The sequence below is a fragment of the Nothoprocta perdicaria genome, unplaced genomic scaffold, assembly GCF_003342845.1.
Source record: "Nothoprocta perdicaria isolate Ctin4 unplaced genomic scaffold, notPer1 scaffold_111, whole genome shotgun sequence".
Taxonomy (NCBI): domain Eukaryota; kingdom Metazoa; phylum Chordata; class Aves; order Tinamiformes; family Tinamidae; genus Nothoprocta; species Nothoprocta perdicaria.
Genome location: NW_020454217.1, coordinates 1,804,621 through 1,825,079, shown reverse-complemented (window position 1 = coordinate 1,825,079; position 20,459 = coordinate 1,804,621). Strand labels below are relative to the sequence as shown.

Below are 20,459 nucleotides of genomic sequence, written 5' to 3'. Positions count from 1 at the left end.
TATGACATAGAGCAGGGGAAAAAAAAGTACAATCTATGCGTAGTTTTCCCGAGTATAAAAAGTCCTTGCTTTCAAAGAAGTCCATCTCCTCAACATCTCTTCTGTTTTCCCTTTTATTTTTTTTTCTTCTGTGCTTCTTTTTAGTGATATAATCTGAAAATCTATTTCTTTGGTATCAAGAAGTGTATTAAAACCTTCAGGATATGCTTAATACAGATTTTTATGGCAGGCTGAACTAGCAATGTCAACGTAAGGAGACCTTCTCCCTAACCGATAAGCCAATTCCTTGTTCAACATGAAGGTGGTAGGTGGATGCTTCTTTTGTGTGTTTCATTCCTCTTTCATTTCAGCAGAGTTCATACAGTTTTGCCCAACACTGGATTTCACTTAAGCTTTCTGAGGTGATTTCTGTGGAAAAGGAGTAATTACAGGGAGGTAGATTTCAGACTACTAGAGGTGTTTGACAGCCACGGCATTTTAAAAGAAGCAGCATTTCTTAGATTTCTACTTTACAAGAATCAGCTAATGCATGATGCGGAGAGTATAAATGTGTAGTAAATGAGGACAATATTTCAGCGATGTTCTAGAGGAATTGCCTCCTCCTATTTCTACATATAAGTAAGCAATTAATTAGCCTGTAATTATTCATAAACATAAAAATCACAATTTCCTCAAGGTCATTAAGATCAGCAATATGTGATACAAATATATTCTAAAAGTGTGTTATTATGCCACAGAATTAATATATTCTCTAATTATGTACATCTTACATCCAAGTCAATAATCATATCTTATGATGCTTATGTTGCCTAGCCAACATCTACCGTGAATTGATTAACTGCTTTTAATTCCTAATGATACTAAAATAAAATTAGCTATGTACTCTCTTACAACATCTATCTCCACATCTAGAAAACTGTTTATCTAAGCAATCAGGGAAGTTAGCTGTTCACTGGCAGAGCAAGTGTCTGCAAATAGTCTCTGCAATAACATGTTAGCAGCCACCGCAAATGACAAAATATGAATTATACATATAGATTTTGCACTTGTTTCCCTTGTGCCTCCCTCCTTTCCTTGTCATGTTTGCTAATACATTTGTAATGTCAGAAATGGCTCTGAATGTCGAGCATTAATTAGGCGTGGGAACTGGAGCATGAAATAACATCTACATTTTATCTGTTTTAATCAAGAGGAAATGCTCTAATGTTGGATTTAGATTTAATGCAAAACTAAATATTTGACTCAATATATATGGTGTCAGTAGATTGGCTGGTATTTATCGCAGTTTTCAAAACTGTGGTCTTTAATGCCTCATTTGACATGATTTTGTCAGTCCCTGGCAGAAAGCTGATAAACTGTCCATTTATGCTGTTATAGTTGCCTTTTGTAGCAGCTCTCTACTATGGAGAGGGGTCAGTTGTCACTTCCTTAAAACCTTTGTTTTACAGCCATTTTAAAACAGGTTGATTTTAAAAGTTCGTTTGGCTCTACTACAGTAGATAAGTCCAGACTATAAATCAGGTTTCAGGGGTACAAAAATAACTTAAAGTGACCGAGTGGTCAAAAGTTATCTAAATACTTTGCTATTGCTGTCAAAGTAGCTGAAGCTGGAGTTAAAGCTATGGCTGGACTTCCATTTCCTTCCGTATTTTCAGTTCCACCTCCTTTGGATCTTCTTTTGCTTGGGCAAAAGAATGCAAAATATTTGGCTTGGAAATGGTGAAAACACCAGGGCCTTTGCTGCATGGGGAGGTGGCTCTTGGCAACCCCCTGGCCCTGAGATCTGCTGCAGGCTGCAAAAGCCACCAATGCTTTTTGAGCCTCCGCATGAGGAGCATGGGGAGCCCATAATTTGATGTACTTGGAATCGTGACCACCTAAGTGTTTGGGTTAGTAAGCTGGATTAACTAAAGGGGAACCCTCTCTGTGAAGCCAGTGGTATGCACTGTGGCTGGGTACACAGCACTGCAGCAAATACAGGATCCTAGGATCGCTTTGGGACCATCGGTTCACTCTTAGGACATTTTAATGAGACAGATTTCTATAGCAGCCCTCTAAATTTCATAATAAAAGCAAAGCATGACACAACAGATTTTCTTAAGGCTTATTTAGCTAAATAGATAATTCTAAATGTCTCATTTTATAAACTATTTATTTTGTTCGATGATGGCAAGAGAAATACAAAAAACTGCAGCTGTTTTCTCATCAAAGAGATGGATCCTGGTTCCCAGTTACAGAGCAGTATCTATCATACTGTTAAAACTCATTTAAAATATGTGCTAGCACACATCTCTGGCAGTTTCAAATGCTGAGCCCCACTATGCCAAATGGTGGCATAGTGGTGGCTGACTTTCTTCTACCTCTTAATGAGGCTTAAAAAGCTAACAGCAGGTTTCCCAAATGCAAACCCCATTGCTTTAACTTTTTTTTTTTTTTTCCTGTTTCTCAACCTTTTTTTTTTTTCTTTTTCTCCTCGAAGTCTTTGGCAGGAGGAGTACCTGACCCTTTTTCCCTGACTGCCACCTGTCTTCAGGCTCCAAGTCTCTCCAATTTTCAGGATCTGACTGTGATGGATACCCCCTCTTTCTTCTTCATTTTAAAAGGGGGTATTGTATCATCAGCGTATTGCAGGGGCTGCAGCACTGCCTGGATAGTCATCAAAGCCTGGAGAGGAAAGGAAACAGCCCCTGGATTCCCATTTCTCCTGTGATATTTCTTCACTTCATCAGGCTCTGCTTACAGCACATGAGCATTGCAGTCTTCATCAAAAAGAGCAAAATAGCACTGCAAAGCCAAACGCAATGCCAGTGTGCAGGCCTGCTGTGGCACTCGCTCAGTCATAAACCTCCACTAGCACAGGAGGGATTTTCTACCGAGCTTGTCGAGACAGGACGATCTGTTCTGTACTGGAGTCTGCTGCGTGACAGGTACAGTGTTCAGTGCAGGGTCTGCACTGGAGATGCCAGCACGTGTGTGTTTAGCAAGTCCAGAACACAGTGGCTGTTGCCTGGGTGGGATGAGCTGCAATCCTGGAAGCTGAGGACGAGCTCTGAGCTGCCTCGAGGGGTACAAGGGCAGCCAGCACCTGGCTAGGGTGTTGCACAGCTCATGCTGCCAGTCTGCCTTCCCTTTTGCTCCTCTGATCTTGTTGAAGCTAGCAGCAATGTTCACATGGGTGCAAAGAGCGCTCACTTCTGCTGACTGGCTTTTGGCAGAGAAACAATGTGAAAAATCAGCTGCACAAAAGACTGAAAACAATGCTTTTTGTTTTACAGGCACAAAAGCTTTCTCCAGGTCCCCAAAAATCCAGTTTACTTGTGCGTAGGGGAGAGCAAAGAAGGGCAAGAAAGCAAAAAAGGGGGAAAAACCCTTTTCCAGGCAAGCCCTGGTAGTTGGTGGGAGGAGAAGAGCATGCGCTTGTGCCTCCTTGTGCCCTCCCACCCTTTCCTGCCCAGGGCCCACCCATCCGCCCCAGGTCCCCAGGGAGCGGCTGCTCCCTCTCTGCCGCGCCTGGACGGGCCGCAGTGCTGGGGTGCCCGGTACCCTCCTCAGAGAGGGGTGGCCGATGGGTGTCCCATCCGCCCTGCGCCTCCCCTCAGGGAAGGGGAGACTTGCACTCAGGGCTGCGGAGGAACCACTGGCATCGCCTCATGCAGTACGAGGATGGCAGGTTAGGGATGCTGAGTGGCACTTGTACCCCACATCTCTGTCAAATCTCTAACATCGCCTGTTTTGTTGGACTGCTCTCAAAGCAATGTTACCTGCATGGTGTAGCTTGTGATTTTATAAGGGTCGATATTTTCATATGGATCTTCTGGGTGGCATTAGCCTTTGGGCACACTTGTGCAGTACCTTCCACTCACTGATGTGGTGGGAAACCAGCACCTCAGCTCATGGAATCGACACTTTGTTTATGTGAAAGACCCATCTCCTTTGATTTAGTGCTGTTGTTCTTCCAGGACGGTGGTAGATACCAAAGCAAAGTTTTTTGTGATTGCCCTGTCTCTGTATTTTTGACCTGAGGGGCTGATGCAAAGAGCGTTTTTCCTCTTTCATCTTATCCCATGGAGAGGGGATCAGAGAAGCACAGGTTTGCCCTGAATTGTACAACACGGGTGTCACCAGCTCTTCTGATTGTGTTGGCAATTGCACCAGGTTTTGTGTTTCATTTTCAGCCTGAAGTTTTGCTAGCAAATGATAGTCTGAGTTTTCATTAAAAAAAAATAGAGAGTCTGATGTTGGAGACCCTTTCACCGTGAAATATTGGAACAGGTTGCCAAGAGAGGCTGTGGAATCTCCTTCTCTGGAGATCTTCAAAACCTGCTAGGACACAATTCTGTGCCACAAGCTCTAGGTGACCCTGCATATGCAGGAGAGTTGGACTATATGATCTCTAGAGGTCCTTTCCAACCTTAACGATTCTATGAAAAGTTAGAAAAGATGATATTGGTGTATCTAAAGAATTTTTAAAAATTGAAACATAAATAAAAACTTTTGTGATATGAAGGACACCTGCTTTTCTCTGATTTCCTGACTTTGAAGGGTGGGGACTCAGAGTTTTAATGTTGTTTTTAGCAGAGGTGGCACAAGCTGCACTTCACAGTTCTCTAACCTGACTGACGAAGCTGCTGTTCACATGTGCAGTTCTCAGAGCTGCCCTGGACACAACTTTAAGGGGTAAATGGTGTGGGTGGATGCACCCAAGAAAATAAAAAACAAGAACAGGAAGAACTCTCCCAGCTCATCAAATTTAGTCTTCTACTCTGCTTATATAGATTGTTGGCTGTGACTGGAACTACATTAAAATCACAGTTTCTTTTTCCCTCCCGGTCTCCTCCCATTCCCCACATGGACCTGGGAAGCCGTCTCAGAAACTCTCCTCTGATAGTTAAGTCTTCTCCTAATGCCATCTTAAATGTTCTTATGTCCAGTTAATCATCATTTTCTCAGGTACCAGCACTGTCTTTCAGCTTAAAAATCTTTTTTCACCTCCCCATGTTTAACTGGGAGCTCTCGACTCGCTGAGGAGGTGTGAATGTGCATAGATCCCATGTCCCCAAGCAGGTGGGGCGGCATCGCTGCCCATCTCTGGGGTGTGAACCCCACGATGTCTCAGTGCAACAGTCCTTGCTGCCACAACACTGCTCAGCACACTCAGAAAATCAGAGGAAGGGACATTGCTCAAGAACCACTCTTCAAGGTTTAAGCTGAGTTTTTAGCCTCAAGCGCACCCAGAAAGAGTAAATGGGCAGTAATCAGACCGTTTTATGTAGTTTTATTGAAAAAACTCTGAGATTGGATCATGCTTTAAATCCAGTCTGCCTAATGCCAAAGACATTTCTGAGAAGTGATTTCTAAGACTGTATTTTTACTTAGTTTTTTTAAAAAAGTAATGTTTCTAAATTTCTAAACTAAAGATTGAGAGACACTGCTCTGTCTAGGTCCTGATCTTGTACATGCTCACTGTTCACCCAAGTGGACAGCAGGAGGGACTGAGGAACAGATATGATCCTTGGTATTCTAGGATGAAATAAATGAAACAAAATACAGTGGGGCAACAGCATGACAAGGTCCAATATGGTCCTTCATGACACCATAAAATTTCTCAGAGAATGTAGCTTGTATTCTGCAGGTCTAATTTCCACTAAATGTCATTTTGCAAATACCAGATACTACAATGTAGGCTGAGAACGGGGTGAAAAACCACACTAGGTGTGCATACCACTGGAAAAGGTGATCTTTGTACTTGAAATTGGCTTTCTCTCACATAGGATGCCAAACACTTACCTTCATTTTTCCAGCCAAAGCTGAAACAACTGTTCTGCTAAAAGAAATAAAAGAAGTTCATAATGGCTATGTTGGAGGCAGCAAACCTATCCACTGTAGCCCCAGGGGAGCAATGAGCCTGCTCTGCCACCATGAGCTGCCAGGCTCCATGAGTCTCCTACCTCAGATGAGCCGGATAACTAGGGAAAGAACCACTTTGGGCAGGGAAGACATCGGTCCTGTCAATTATCGATCCTAGATTAGAAAAGTATCATGATAGTATTTTACAATAACATGTGAGAGATCACAGGCACGTGCACCAGAACAAAGATACTAAGTCCACAGTAACTGCAAGTATCTAATAGATCTCCTCACCTTCCAGCATAGTATGTGCAGGAAAAGCTAAGCTTAATAAAGTTACAAACCCCATGATTTCTAAGAAATCATGGTGTGAATTCTGCCTCAGGAAATGACAAGCCGACTCACCTACCATGAACAAAAATAAGAAGCACCTGTTCCCCCTCTCTTCTGCTTTAATTTACTTCCTCCAGCATGGGCCCCTCCTTTGCTTTGACTCTGGAGAGCTAAGGTGAAGACTGGTTAGGTCCTTGCTGCCCTTTAGCATTTATAACTAAAGATACAGGTAAGTGTATGTGTCTATAAGATGCTGTTTTAATTTGCCCCCTCACCCCAGTTTTTGTTATTGCCCTGCCCTTGTACTTAATTATCTACCATTAATTATTTTCTCCAATGCTAGAGGATACTTAGTAAGGTAGACTTTTGGTCCGACCTGACGTGGCTGTTCTTATGTTTTCAGGTTATTATTTGTTTTACAAGAATTTAAAGCCCAAATACTTGAGAAAACTTCACTGTTCAGTTTGCATTTTTTTCTGTCTGGTTTATAAGTATAATATTCAATCTTCTGTGACAGATAAACTCTTCAGAAATTTCTTTTTACAATTGAGTGCAAGATAAAATCTTGCAGGATTCTATCTAAGTTTGGGGAGTGGGAGCATCATGTTTTCGCTCTTACAGCTGAACGTGTTTCAGCTGACTGATGGATCACCTTCTTGTCCTGAAAATCAGTCCAGGTTTATGGAATAAAAATGCAGGGAGTTCTGTCCACTGCTCATCATAGCTCTAGTTAAACAATTCAACATAAAATTTAGAATGAGTAAGACTTCCTGTTATGATACAAATGGCTTAAGAAAAATGGAGCTAACGTGTATGTGCTTATCCTTTCTGTTTGGGAGTTGAAAGAAAACAACTAATTTGGCCTTTCCCTCCCAAAGAGAGCACTCACATCTCTTAGTGCTCTTTATGGTCATTTAAAAGTCACTAGAACTGTGCAAAAACTATATATCCTCTGGGCATCAGGAACAAAAGCTGCTATACGTGCTAAATATTGTTTCATTCAGGAAGTTATTCTTGTGTGTTATGTTTCCACACCTATTATCAGTCCAGTTGAAGGGTAGCAGCAATATCCACAAGTTGTCTGATTTCCTTCCCGTGCTATCAAAGATCAAAACAACAAAGATGAAAATGTTGGGGGAAATGCCTGTGATCACGACACAAATGGCCCTTTGGTGCGGGTTTAAGGAAGCTGACTGTGATATATTGTTTATGGTACGTAGGAGGCTCTCTTGTGTGCAAGAGTTTGGTGGGGACCTTGTAAGAGGTCCCCAAGGCAGTTCCTAGGTGCCCTTCATTGAGCTGTCACCGCCTGCCCTCGGTTATGGTGAGGGCAGAGCAGAGCCCCCTCCTTGCTTCTGGAGGGGGATTGCTGCTCGGGTTGTATTGACAGGACTGCAGTGGGTCCATAGCAAAGATCTGCACTAATCCCAGTTCACTCAGCTCAGAAAAGCTCAGAGGATGAAATCACCTTTGAAACATTTGCTCTAACAAGATGTGTTTATTTCAAACATGTGCCAGCGTTAAGGCAGGCAGAAGCCTAAAGGAGCTCTGTAACATGAACAGAATATTGGAGCCCACATTTCTAGCTCCTATTCTGTCTGGGAAAAGCCCACTTAACATAGGGCACTCCTGTTGTAAACCAATGCCTCGGGAACAGTTTTAATCTCCCTCAGCTACTCTTTATGGCCCTATTATGTCTGAATGTTACCGGTCAGTCTCATCCATGTCCTGGTGCAGGGACTGGGAGGAAGCAGTTGGCATGGCAGCTGGCTGTGGAGCATTGAAATCAGACATGCAGGTGCTTCCTTGATCTGGATCTCTAAATCAAGGAGACTGTGAAGGAGCAGAGAAAGGCACAACACGTGTCTGCCCAGGCCATGTCTGCACTTCCACTGAACTTCTATCCTGTTTTTATCACTGCTCCCACTCAATCTCTTCTAGCAGGGCTCCTAGTGAAGCAAATTAAGGGGTACCGCACAGCAAGTCATACCTAAGGGGGTCACAGCCCCTTGGGACACACAACCAAGTGTGCCACACGGCTTCATTAGAGCCTCTGGCTCCGTCACAGCGTAGCGTGACCAGCCTCCCCACTGTCCCTTGCTATACGGCTCTGCTGTGTTGCCTCCTATCAGAAATGGGCGCCTCTGTGCAAGGTTCTCAACTTCCTGGCTCAATAAAACAACTCCTCTATTAGTGGTTAGAAATGCTGCTGAAGAAGCCATTATTTGCATATCTTCAAGCTAGATAATTGCAAAGACCAGATAACTGTATTTTTAAGCACTAGTTTTGGCTAACAGGTTTACCATCAAAATGCGGCCTCCATGATTGAAATAAGAGGGTAAGAAAATGTGACTGGCACTAGCACAGCAGTCTGATGTTGTTTCCTAAAACTCCGATAAAATAATATTAGTATTTTCTATTCCTTTTTAGGCCTCAAGAGCTAATGATCTTATTGTCAATACAGCCTGCAGGGAGCTACTTTGTGTGCTCTAGATTTGCTAAACAGGATATTAAACCAAGTGCTGGGGCTGTCAGTGCAGGTTACAGCTGTGGGCAGGGGTGCACATCCAAGCCCAGCACCAGGCAGGGCCATTAAATTGCTTGAGTTCTCCCCATCCTCTTCCACGTTAGGGGAGGGAGTTGATGTACACAGATTAGATTTAGATGCCTCAGCTCTGCCCAAGTCTTTCTCTATGTGATCTTTTCTGAAATGAACAGAAGACATTGCCCAAAGTCTGGAGTAATGAACCCTGACTTATTTGGGTTACTGACTTACTGAACGAAGGGTTTGGACTTGTTTAAAATTGAGTACGCTATAAACCATTGGATCACAATTGAGGAACTTCAGAAAATTTGGAATGTAATATACTATAAATAAAAATGACCTCCCTAAAAAGAAAAGAGCACTGAACACCCTTGTTAATATTTAGAGTCAGTGAAACGAGTCAGAACACACAAAATCTGACCTGGCGGTAGAGCAGCTTTGTGCTCATCAGCTCTTGCAACCTCTCTGGTGCCACCACAAAGGCCCACATTAACTTTCCAACCTTTGAGGTTTCGAGGAGAGATACTGTCCATCTGCGGCAGTGGAGGCTATAAAACCACAAGATAAAAATAGTTAACAGCCAACTAGCATGTGCCTTGCAAACAGGTGAAGCCTGAATATCCTTTGTCCTGCAGCTTTTACTATCATGCATGCTGATACATCATGCTCACTGAAAGTGAGCGTAAGATGGTGCTAGTAGTCGATATTTTGTAACCCTATTAAAGCCAAAGATAGTTTTAATATGTAGGTTTAAACAGCTGAAATCCTAGCTGATCTTAAACAGGCATGCTTAAGAAACTAATGAAAATCAGAAGCACATGATAAGAAAATATGCTGTTGATTGTTGTTTATATATGTATAAATATATATACACACACTCTACATAGCAAAATAAAGCATTGTTTTCTCCAAAATGTTCAAAGGAACACCAGAAAATGCAATGCATGTTTTTACATGGCTCTGTACAAGTTCTGAAGTTATGCCTCAACATCTGTCAATCAGAATAATTTCAAAGCAAAGAACTGCATGAAGATGAAGGTTCGTAATAACTGTGATGGCTCCGTTCAGGATAATGCCCCTGCAAGGCTGTCAGGAGGTCAAGATACAAGCTGCTTTTAAATGCCCCGATTTAGATACATTTGTATGATGCTCTTAAATGTTTTGCATGATAATATCTCAATATATACAATATAAGAGTAAGTTTGAGACCTTCTCTCTTGTAACATCTTTATTATGCAGTTTCTTTATCTTTTTGAAGATATCTTTTTCTACCTTTATGCATAGTGCTTTATTAAAATGGAGTAAAACATACATGTTTTTCCCCAAGAGGGAGTGGGGTAACTCAACACAGACTGCACATCCTCTTCCTGATTTGCTAGGGACCAGGCAACAGGCAGTGGCTCTCCTGACCCACAGGATCCTGCGCAGCGTGCAGAGCACTGCAGGAGGCAGGGTAGGCTCAGCAGCTCCCTGCACCCTCACGCACCCGCTGCTAAACCCTGCTGCCTTTGCGCCTGTGCCTCGTTCCTGTCTTGTTCTTCCCGAGTTGCCGGGCCCGGCTCCGCACGCAGCTGTGCGGGGCTGCGCCGGCTCCCCAGCTGCTCATTTGCCTAGCTTGCTAGCGAAGGTGCAGGGGCCACTTCTGCTTGTTCTGCGTGTTGGTTACAATTGATCTATTAATTAACATAGCGGTGGGAATCAAGGATCAGGGAGGTTTCTTTCTTCTTCTTTCTTTTTCTTCTCCTTTTTTTTTTTTTTCTTCTGCTCTTCCACTCGCTTGCCTTTTCTGTTTTGAGTGAAAAATCCAAGCTCGGTCTTGCATTCTCCAACCTGTAAAATGGGAATGGTGATACCTACCCTGGAGCTGTGGGCTTTGCTGAACTCTTATCATCCTCAGTAGGAGGCAGCACAGAAGCACTTGGCACACATACTATTACAAGACAGCCCAGTTTTAAGATCTTGCAAATACTCTTACTAGCCTGTGGCAGCACGTGGTCTTCTTTATGGTACTTTTTTGTTTAAGAAAGGTTGCAGCCCAACGGGATTTTCTGGCTCTCTTCTCTCTGGTTGCTGTTCCCATGTGGCTTGTGAAAACTTGCACTAGTGAAAACTCGCTGCTTCATTTGTGTGGTTTTTTTCAGGTTAATTTTCAGCTGAAGTTCCCTTATCTAATATAGTTTCATGACGACTAACTGCAAGAAGAGACGCAGCAAGTAAGTGGCAGCAGGACTGCCCCCTTCGGTAGCAGCTTGCATTTAGATTGGCTTCAGTTTGTTGAGAAACTCAAGTTTCAGCAATGGTAAGTGACCTCAGTGTGTCCCTTGAGCCCTATAACTGCGTCAGTTGAAAGTCTGGTGTTAAGAAGCGTGGTTATCTGTGATAAACGCTGCGGGTTAGCTGTATTTCAGTGATCCGCTGTCCACAGGAAACAATGATTCATGAAATCATATATTCAGTCTTTTTCTGGCTAACTGGCTTGAGCTTGCAGGGGGAAGCCAGCCTGCTCCCCAGGCGGCCTGCGCCCTGATGCCGTCATCTTCATATCCGTGCCGGAGCCGCGGCCTTCCCGGGGAGAAGTGAGCACTGGCTCTCAGACCTGTCTTCTGCATAAGCTCATTAAGCCTCTGACTCTGATGAGGTCCCCCGTAATCCGCAGGAGACCTGAAAGATAAACGGAATATATAAGTTTGTGAAAACCATGGAACTAAGGGACTTTTCTGGGATAGTGATAGACTTCACTTAACACCTTGGAGACATAGCAGAGTAAATTAAACAGAGTATCAGGAGCGTCTCACATAGCAGAGCTCTCCTCCATCCCAGATAACAGGGGTACCACCAGCTGCCTGCTTGAGCCAGCGTGCCCAGCTACAGAGGGGAAACCTGTGATAGTGTCCATAGCACACAGTACCATTTCTGTCATAAGACGTGAGAAGCACTATGGTTTTCTTTTTTAATTACTAAATTTATTTGCTTTTATTTAAAGTATTTTATGATCTCAGATTTAGTTCTCTATTTGTTTATTTATTTATTTATTTATTTTAAAGCAATGGACCAAGGGCAGCCTGCATGATAAAATAACACACTCTTAAGCTTAGACAAAAAAAGGATAAAAATTATAAGCATAGGCTAAAAGTTTCCAAAAATGAAGCTAATTTGATGGATTGAATAAGTGACCAGTCCAAATGAACATTCCCTAATAAAGTAAGAACAAACGCCAAGGCTTTTTTTAGTTCCAAAAGAACCAAGTAATTTCCTTAAGATAATTTGTCGGACAACTAGTAACCTACTCTTTACCTTAACGCCTCTTGATTTTGTTTTGTGTATGACTCTGAATACAGTTTTTACAGTAATGGGAGCTGATCCATGGCTGACTGAGAGCTGCCATGCCCCCTGCTCCTATTAGAACCATTTTGGGGTAATAAAGACTTTTTTTGTCATAGCTAAGTGAGTCCATTAGTGCGCATAAGGAACAGTTACAGGCATTCAATTATGCTGTTGAGGGATTAACTTTCTGTGACAGGACTAATGTGGTGCTTGACCAAAGGAGTAGATTCACTTCAGGTTCTCTCCTGGCTTTCTTTTTTCTTTTTCTTTTTTTTTTTTTTTTTCTTTCCCCTTCTTAAAAAAAGAGTAGTAAAATGTCCTAGAAAATGTCTGCTGTAGCAACAGCTTGTACCTCTTCACTGGGCTTTAAAAGAAATGGCCCTTAGCTGATCAATGTCCAGAGAATCCCAGGGCCTCTCAAAAATGTGTTCAAAGTAAATGCTGGCATAAGCCTGCAGGCATTTTTATGAAATGTAGACCTACTAATGCGTTGGTTGTTGGGTACCCTTTTCTGCTGTACTAAATAGTTCTTCAGGACTACTGGAATTATATGATGCCAGATGTTTAGTCACCTTCTTTGAAGTTGTCTCAGAACTGTGTCTTTGTGGATACGAAGAAATCTGACATGTCCCTCAGAGTTAAAAAGTTATGTGGATCTTGCTCAAACTTACTTTTGTAATATTATGTTCCCTTTTCTGTATATATCAGTCAGGAAGAGGACCCACTTGACACAAAAGTTGTTTCAAAATGACCTTTGGAAAAGAGTAAGATTCTCCCGCTCATTTGGTGTTACGTAACCAGGCTAGAGTCTTAAATGAAGAGGCTAAAGAGCCCGGTTGTATCGCAGTTGTTTGCATTGCTCTTTTACTTTCTTGATGGTTTGCATTAGGAAATGGAGTATCTCTCCTGGGAGCTTCAGACAGAGAGTGCTCCGATAGAAAAATACACTCAATTCTGTTCACGTGTGCAGGGCTGAATCGTTAGACTAGCTGATCATGTTTTTTTAGAAAAGTTGTATACAAAGCACAGTTAGGGTTTCTGGACTTTTTCCTCTTTTAACAGCTTATTCATCTGTAAAAGTTTGGGGTTGCTGTTTAATTAGCTGTTTAGAATTGTACACTTTGCATAATCACTATTTGACTATGCTATGAAAAAAGGAAGTTCAATGCATTTGTTACTCAACCAAAATGATCTAAAACACGTATCATACTTTTCAATTTCTTTTCACTTCACTGAAAGTCTGAGCTACCTAATTCTTCCAGGGGAATACACTGTGATTTCTGCCTGATTAGTCTTCGTTTCACAATCTGATGTACACTTTTATCTTTGAAGGAGATCTTTCTATAAATGGAAGGCAACATACTTCAAGATACTGTGACACACAAAGTTTATTTGACTCAGGAATAATAAAAATAGTGATCTCTTCTTGGAGTTAAATATATATATATAGATATAGATATATAGATATATAAATCAAAACCAAAACCGACAGATTTTAGATGTGAGAAACTCCTATGTTCATATATAATTCTCTCTCTCTCTCTCTCACACACACACACACACACACACACACACACACACACACACACACTTTAAAATGCTTTCTACTGGTTACTTTTCACACTGCAGTGGGATTTGATCACATCAGTCAAAGTCGCTATCCAATCGTATTAGAAGAAGAAATGAACAGTATTTGTCTAAAAAAAATATATATATAAATATTGCCTGTCACCAATAGCTTGTATTATCAGCTTTTCCCTATGTTCCCAAGGCCTATGAAGTTTGTGGAGATAACTTGCCAGACAGATCTATTAGTCACTTTTGAAATCCCTGTTTGGCTGCAGGACCTCCATAAATAGGGAGACTGCAGGGGCTCTTGTACCCCTGAGCTGCTGCAGACTGGGAGGGCAGGGGTCCACAGGGGGATCCCAAGGCGCCGGTGTGTCCAGGTGTCTCCTTGTAAAGTTGCAGTAATATTTCTAGATTCCTGTTTTTGACTGCTGTCTGTAGATATTGATGAAAGGCTCCTTTCATGACAAAGACAGGAAACTTTTAACGTTAAAACGGCCAAACTGTTGTCACAATTCAAAGCAAATATGAGGCCTGGGCAGAAGCACAATATAAACATTCCCAGGAGAGCTTCTTGAGACATGTTGTGCAGAGCAAAGTTGGCAGGGTGTTCCATTTGCAACACTAAAAGCCAACTGCTATCTTTTTTTCTTTTTTTTTCCCATATTTAAGTGACTTTTTATTTGTTTTAAGAATCAGTTGCTGACGCACGAGACACTTCTCTACCTACTGATTCACATCAGCTGGGTACTCTTGCTGCAGTCCCAAGCGTTGGCTTTGCAAGCTTGTTTTTGCAATTGAAAAATCAATATTTCATTCATAGCCAAGATAAAGGGCTCAAGCCCATTATGAGATTACCACTACTGTGAAGCCTCTCAATTGTATTTATACTAAGAGTGGGAGGAGGATACTGAGAGCATTTGTTACTTATAACTCAGTGTACTACCTATTTTAGCTTTTCCAAGGTGCCTATCACCAGCCTATCTAAGTAACAATAAACTAGTCACTCAAGTGTTATACTAAATATTGCTTTCAAGATAACTTAGTATAATGAAAACAAAACTTGTTTTGATGATGATAAAAATGTTTGTTTAATAATTTTCTGCCATCGTTCCCATGTGAACAAGCAGCCCAAGGGTGCACTGAGGAAAATAGTCTCATTAATTGCTGTTCAATAGCATCTGACACCTGAAAATTATTAGTCACTAGTTGCCTGATTACATTAGTTTATCTGCAAGAGAAATCACACTGGCAGGGAATGTACAAAGCTCAGGATAAAGTTGTATAAGACTAAAGCGGAAACTATCAATTTTGATTTAGATTATTATAAATGATCGGGTCTCCCTATGTGCAAGATACTGTAGAAATGACAGAAATAATATGCAAACACTAGCCAATTATGTGCTGTCTCATTTAAATAATTTTACTTGTTGCTGTCACCGTGGTAGTTTCTATCAGCTTATATGAAGCCTATCATCTCCTATGGCGTAAGGCTCTTTGGGTCAGTGTGTTCTTGGTAGGATTAAGGATAACCTAGTAGGCTATCCAGGGAAAAAATGTTGCTAAATCCTGCTAGAGTGGATCTAGTAAGTGTGTGAAAAGTACAGCCTTTTGCCAGTTGTTTTCTGCCGCACATTGCTGTGACTGCAGAGCTGTCAGCAATCAAATCTCTGGGCTGTGTTTCCATTTACAATTTCTTCAGCAACAAATCTGGTTCCCCTCTGCTCCTTCCTGCCTGCTGCAAAGATTACTGTTGCGGCTGTTCCCTTGCTGCTGCGGCTGTGCCCCAGCCCAGACTTGGGGAGCGATACTGTTAAAAAAAGAAAACTGCTAAAAGAGATTTATTTATATATATATACACACACACACACACACATATACACATATACACATACACACACACACACACACACACATATATATATATATATATATATATATATATATAAAGACACTGTCTTGGTTGGCCTGGCGCTCCTCAAAGCCATGTTGGATGGCGTCTGCCTGCCATGGTCTTTGTCACAGCTCACCATGTGGCTTGTGGGCAGTCTCAGCCCTGCCTGGCCATGTGCAGAGCTCAAATGAATTGGAGTAAGTGCTGACGTTAGGGCTTTTCATTTAGTGCAGGGCAAAACTCTGGGAATATCATGTTAATTTAACTTGTCATTATGTGTCCCCTGTTACTTCATAGAATGGCAAGAGAAACAGAAGTTTTAAAACTTTTCAATGTTTGGTAGTACTTGATTACATTTTAACGTAGGGAAGTTGTTCCTGTGCTGGTTCTTTACACCATCTGAGCTTTTTAAAAAAATAGTACAAGCTGGATTATAGAAAGAAATGCATAGGCTAGAATAAGATAGAAAGAGCAATGATTCTAAGATGAAAGTTAAGAAAGACCTTTCTTTATATTAGAATAGGTGTAGCGTTAGGAGCTGGTATTCCTTTGGTCTCCCTGGACAGGGCCTGCGAGGGGATCTTGCTCTATGACAGGGCTGGCTCTAGGGTGCTACCACATTAGGTTACAGCAATAATTTGCACAGTGCAATACCTGTTGCAGGAGCATCTGTGGAAACGCTCTCTGGCTTCAGTGATTTGCCTTTGCTTTCTGATATTGTGCAAGTCTGTTTTTCAAATCCATGTTGCGCTAGATAGGAAGTGAATATAAGATATTCATCTTGCTTAGAGCAGAATCCAAAACGCATGTATCTACAGAAGTTTGTCTCTTTTTACATTGATAAGTGACTTAGAAATTTTAAGAATTCTTTGCTTGAAATTGCACTTTTCCTCTCAACTGGTGTACAGATTATTCCGTATTCTTGGTACCTGCACCAGCAATTACATGTGCTTCAGTTTGTTAATATCTATGGATTTTTATTCTGTCTTCTGATCAGTTTACATAAGGAGGAACATCATACATTTAAAACACGTGTTAACTTCTAATTCAAAGAAATGTATGCACAATGTATGCACAAATTAAGTGCATATATTTGAAGTTCACTTTTCCCCCCACAAGTTCTAGTGTGAAGAAAACTTGGCTGCCCAAATATTCACAAAATGAAAGCCAAGAAATTTTTGTATATAGGCACAGGAGCACACATACATGAAATCAAAATTTTCCGTTAATGTCACCTCAGACTCCAAGAAATTGAGAGGAAATTCCAATGAGAAGGAATAAGTGATGTTTCCTGTAGTTTTTTTTTCCCCACATTAGAGACTGTGGTCTTATTGTTTAAGTAATTACCCCTTATTCTTCCATTTGATTAAACTGAGCTTTCTTAAAAATGTCAATAGAAATATTCCTAGCTGGAAGGTTTCTGAGCAGCGGACCTCCAGCTGTAGAACGGGAGCCATCGGGAAGATACGGGTCTGGACAGACAAGAACTGAGCGCAGTTCCTCAAAGAACCATTTCAGAAATGTGCAAGTAGGGCTGCGCCAGAGCTTACTGAATCTTAGTCACTTGTGCTTAGGCTTTTGCAATAGCCACGTGAAAAAGAAAGGGTTATTTATTAAGGGCAGAACAGTTCCCTTTTAGTTCTGTAGCAATCATGTCTCTTTTTTTCCAGTCCATGGAAAGTGTTATCTCAGGCAGCTTTGTGCAGGAAGTTCTGTTTATCACTTCCTCACAGTTGCAGTTTGTCTAGGACTTAAATATATGATATCAGATTGCATCAAAATGTGGGCCTTTGTGTGCTTAACTCATCAAAGGAGGGGACCCTCAGGACTTGATATCACGTTGCTGCATATGCAGTCATGTAGCAAAACAAAGTCTATCTAAACAGGACAGGACTATTTCTGTTGGTAGTGCAGCAAAGCTGGCAGAATTGCTCTAGTTTCAGGTATCTGCACTGTTTCACTTCTTGTTTTTATATTTATCGCCTTTTTAAAAAAAAAAAGTGACATGTTTTGCCTGCTTTTACTATGTAAACTAAGATGAAAACCAAAATATTACTTGCACAATCAAACAAAAAAAACAACAAACCCAAGTAGGATTCACTTGGCGCCGACCGCTGTCTTGTCTGCCTACCCTGCTTACTTTGCAGAAACGCGCCACAATTTTGACTTCGTGCACCTCATGAGCTTTTGGGGCAGTTCTAAACTGGGGGGTGGTTATCAGGGCACTCGTGTGTCAAGGCAGGCTCGTGGGCCGTGCCCAGGGCTCTGAGCACTACGGCTATGGCAGGAGCTGTATGTACAGCTATGTACAGCTATGTACAGCTATGTACAGCTATGTACAGCTATGTACAGCTATGTACGGCTATGGCAGGAGGCCAGCGGCAGCTGGTGGGCCTGCTCTGCCCCCTTTGCGCCTGCGCTTCCCTTTCCTGTGGCACTCTGGAGCAGCTCCAGAGCTTGGTCTCCGCAGGCAGCTCCAAGAAGCTTCTCCACACCATGCCGTGACACGGCTGCTCTGAGCAGCAGCTCTTCTGCTCCAGGTTTCACCCTCTCCTCATCCCTTGTAGCATTCCCTCACTTAACTCTGTTGTGCCTTTAGCTCAGGACAAGGTTTGCGTTCGCGAATTAAGTGTCCGTCGCAGAGCCCTGCAGCTGCCTGCGAGCCAGGCTGCTGCTTCTCACCCGTTTCTGGAGCTTCCTGTGTGCCCCGGGCAAGACTTGCTTCCGACAGCCACCAGCCGTCCCTGATGTGACACGCTCTGCTCTTTGTTTGCTCTGATCCCCGAGCGCTACCAAAAGGAAAAACAGATGGGATTAGTCATCAGGAAAAGGAGTCTACTTGCCTCATCTTACCTGTGAAAAATGTCATATTAAGACAATGTGGGCAGGAACTGCTTTGTGCATTGGCATTTTGCATGTGTGTGGTTTTCTTTCTTTTGCATTATTTTAACTGCTGTAAGGGTTGCTGAGCACAAAAGATAACTCAGGATTTCATCAAGTGCTGTGGGAGCCAGTAAGGGGCGCAACCAGGCGGCCCGGGGGTGATGCCAGCTCAGGGCAGACACCAGCAGAGCTGCTCCTCTCCCCTTTCAAGAGTGCTAGGAAATTATCCTGTCATCTTGTGCCACTGGTTTCCACCCTGCCTTGCTGTGCCAGGGAAAGCTGAGAGGGCTTTTGCTGAGCCATCCTGCCTCTCTCCCTTTTCCCCATGTGGTGTAGGCTAATGGATCCTTCTCAGCTGCTGGAGTTGAGGAAAGCCTGGAAAGGTGCAGGGTACCCTGCGCGCTGCTGGGTTTCTGAGTCTTAGCAGGGTTTGGTAGGGAACAAGCTCTTGCTGCTGTTCAGAAAACAAGAAACCTCACAAAAAACGAGGATCTTTTATTTCTTTTTCTTTCTTTCCTTTTTTTTTTTTTTTTTTTTCCCTTCCAAAGAAGCTGAACTTTCCTGCCCATCTCTTTCAGTTTGAATATATAGTAAAAGTGAAAGCCAAGAGTCACCCCGCAGGAAGCAAACATATATACTGTCACCTATTGAAGAATTCTTCCATTTTCATTGTGAGGAAAAGTACCTGATTTTTTCGATCAGTAATTGATAATCAGTGCTTGGGTTGAAGTTTGCAGATACTGATTGGCAGTGTCTCATTTGCACACATATTGAAAATTGTTTTTTTTTTTTTTCATAGTCCTGCTTTGTGGCACCTCAGACCGTCCTAAATCTCAAGCCCTTCTTTTGGGGAGGGAGGTCTTGGCTACCATGTATGTAAGCTGATCTGAGACCTCTGATCAATTGAATTGATTCATTTTTTCCAATGAAGATGATATTTTTAAATAAAAATCCTGTTTTTTTTTTCTCTCTATTCTTCCCATCTCAGTCCTGTCTGGGATTGTGCCTCTGCATAGGAAAACCTGCAAGATAGTGCCAGCTTTAAAGTCCTGCTGAAACGTGACTGAGGTCAGCTGGGCAGCAGCTTAAGGGTTTCTTAGCTGGGGCCTGCTGCAGAGCTCCCATGGATGCAAAAGCATGTTAATTTGAACGTCTTATCACCAGGCTAGCAAGACTGTTCACACATTTTCCAGAGACACCACAGGAATGGATTTAGGCTGTTGCCCTAATTGCTATTGTTCAGGCTCTTGGCTATTGCATTTACCACAAGCTGTTCCATCTTGCTGGGGTGCTACAGGAGCTAAACTGGTGCTAAACTGGAAAACAACACCCTCCTAGGCAACTTGTTGCCTTCTGGAAGCTGAAGGAATTACGGTGTAGTAAGCAGACAAGCTGCCATGCAATGAGCGTAAGTTTGCAGCTGTGGCTGCAATAGATGGTAATTCTGTTTTTTGGGAACCTTGTACCTGCTCAGAAATGCAGAGCTCCATGACATAAAGCACATCACGCACTCATGCTGTGAGTTAAAATTTGATTTATTTTTTCTTTTTTTTGGAAGGGTAAACATATTATAACTGATTAACCAAGATGTATGTGATCGTGTTTTCATGCCTGATCAGGCCTGAACTTATTGTACTAGATAGTCCAGCAGTGCACTGATCTGCTGTTTACAAAGCTGATCTGCAAAGTCCCTCTTTGTGGATATTTTGAATCAATGATTCTTCCAGCAATGGGTTTCTCTACCTACCCCACCACAGTCTTAGCTCCCTAGAAAACCATGACATTGCCCAGCTGAGCTGGTACCAGCTCGGAAAAATACTCCTGCCAAGTGAGAAAGGGTAGAAACGATGGGAGACCCTTCTTCCTCTCTACAGTCAAAAAGAAAGAGCAACCCTAATTTGTGACCAGATTTTCCTCAATTTATGTGGTTTGGGGTTAGGTTAGTTTTGCTGTGACACTGCTCTGCTGCTGAAAAGCAGGTTGCTGCTTTGCACTCACTGCCATACTTGCCTGTCCCTTCACTTGTACCAGGATCAGGGCTTCTTTGACCTGACTGTCAACTAG

The 20,459-nt window shown here is 42.3% G+C and overlaps 1 long non-coding RNA gene across 2 annotated transcripts; it reads left to right on the top strand.

Annotated features, from left to right (window-relative positions):
- Positions 1-6,338: 6,338 nt before the first annotated feature.
- Positions 6,339-19,280, top strand: LOC112957803. 2 transcript variants are annotated; one of them, XR_003251276.1, is made up of 3 exons: positions 6,339-6,409; positions 10,867-11,024; positions 19,195-19,280. It is a non-coding gene; the product is annotated as an uncharacterized LOC112957803 (long non-coding RNA). The 2 variants fall into 2 exon arrangements; XR_003251275.1 differs by lacking the exon at positions 19,195-19,280 and adding an exon at positions 11,214-11,253.
- Positions 19,281-20,459: the final 1,179 nt, after the last annotated feature.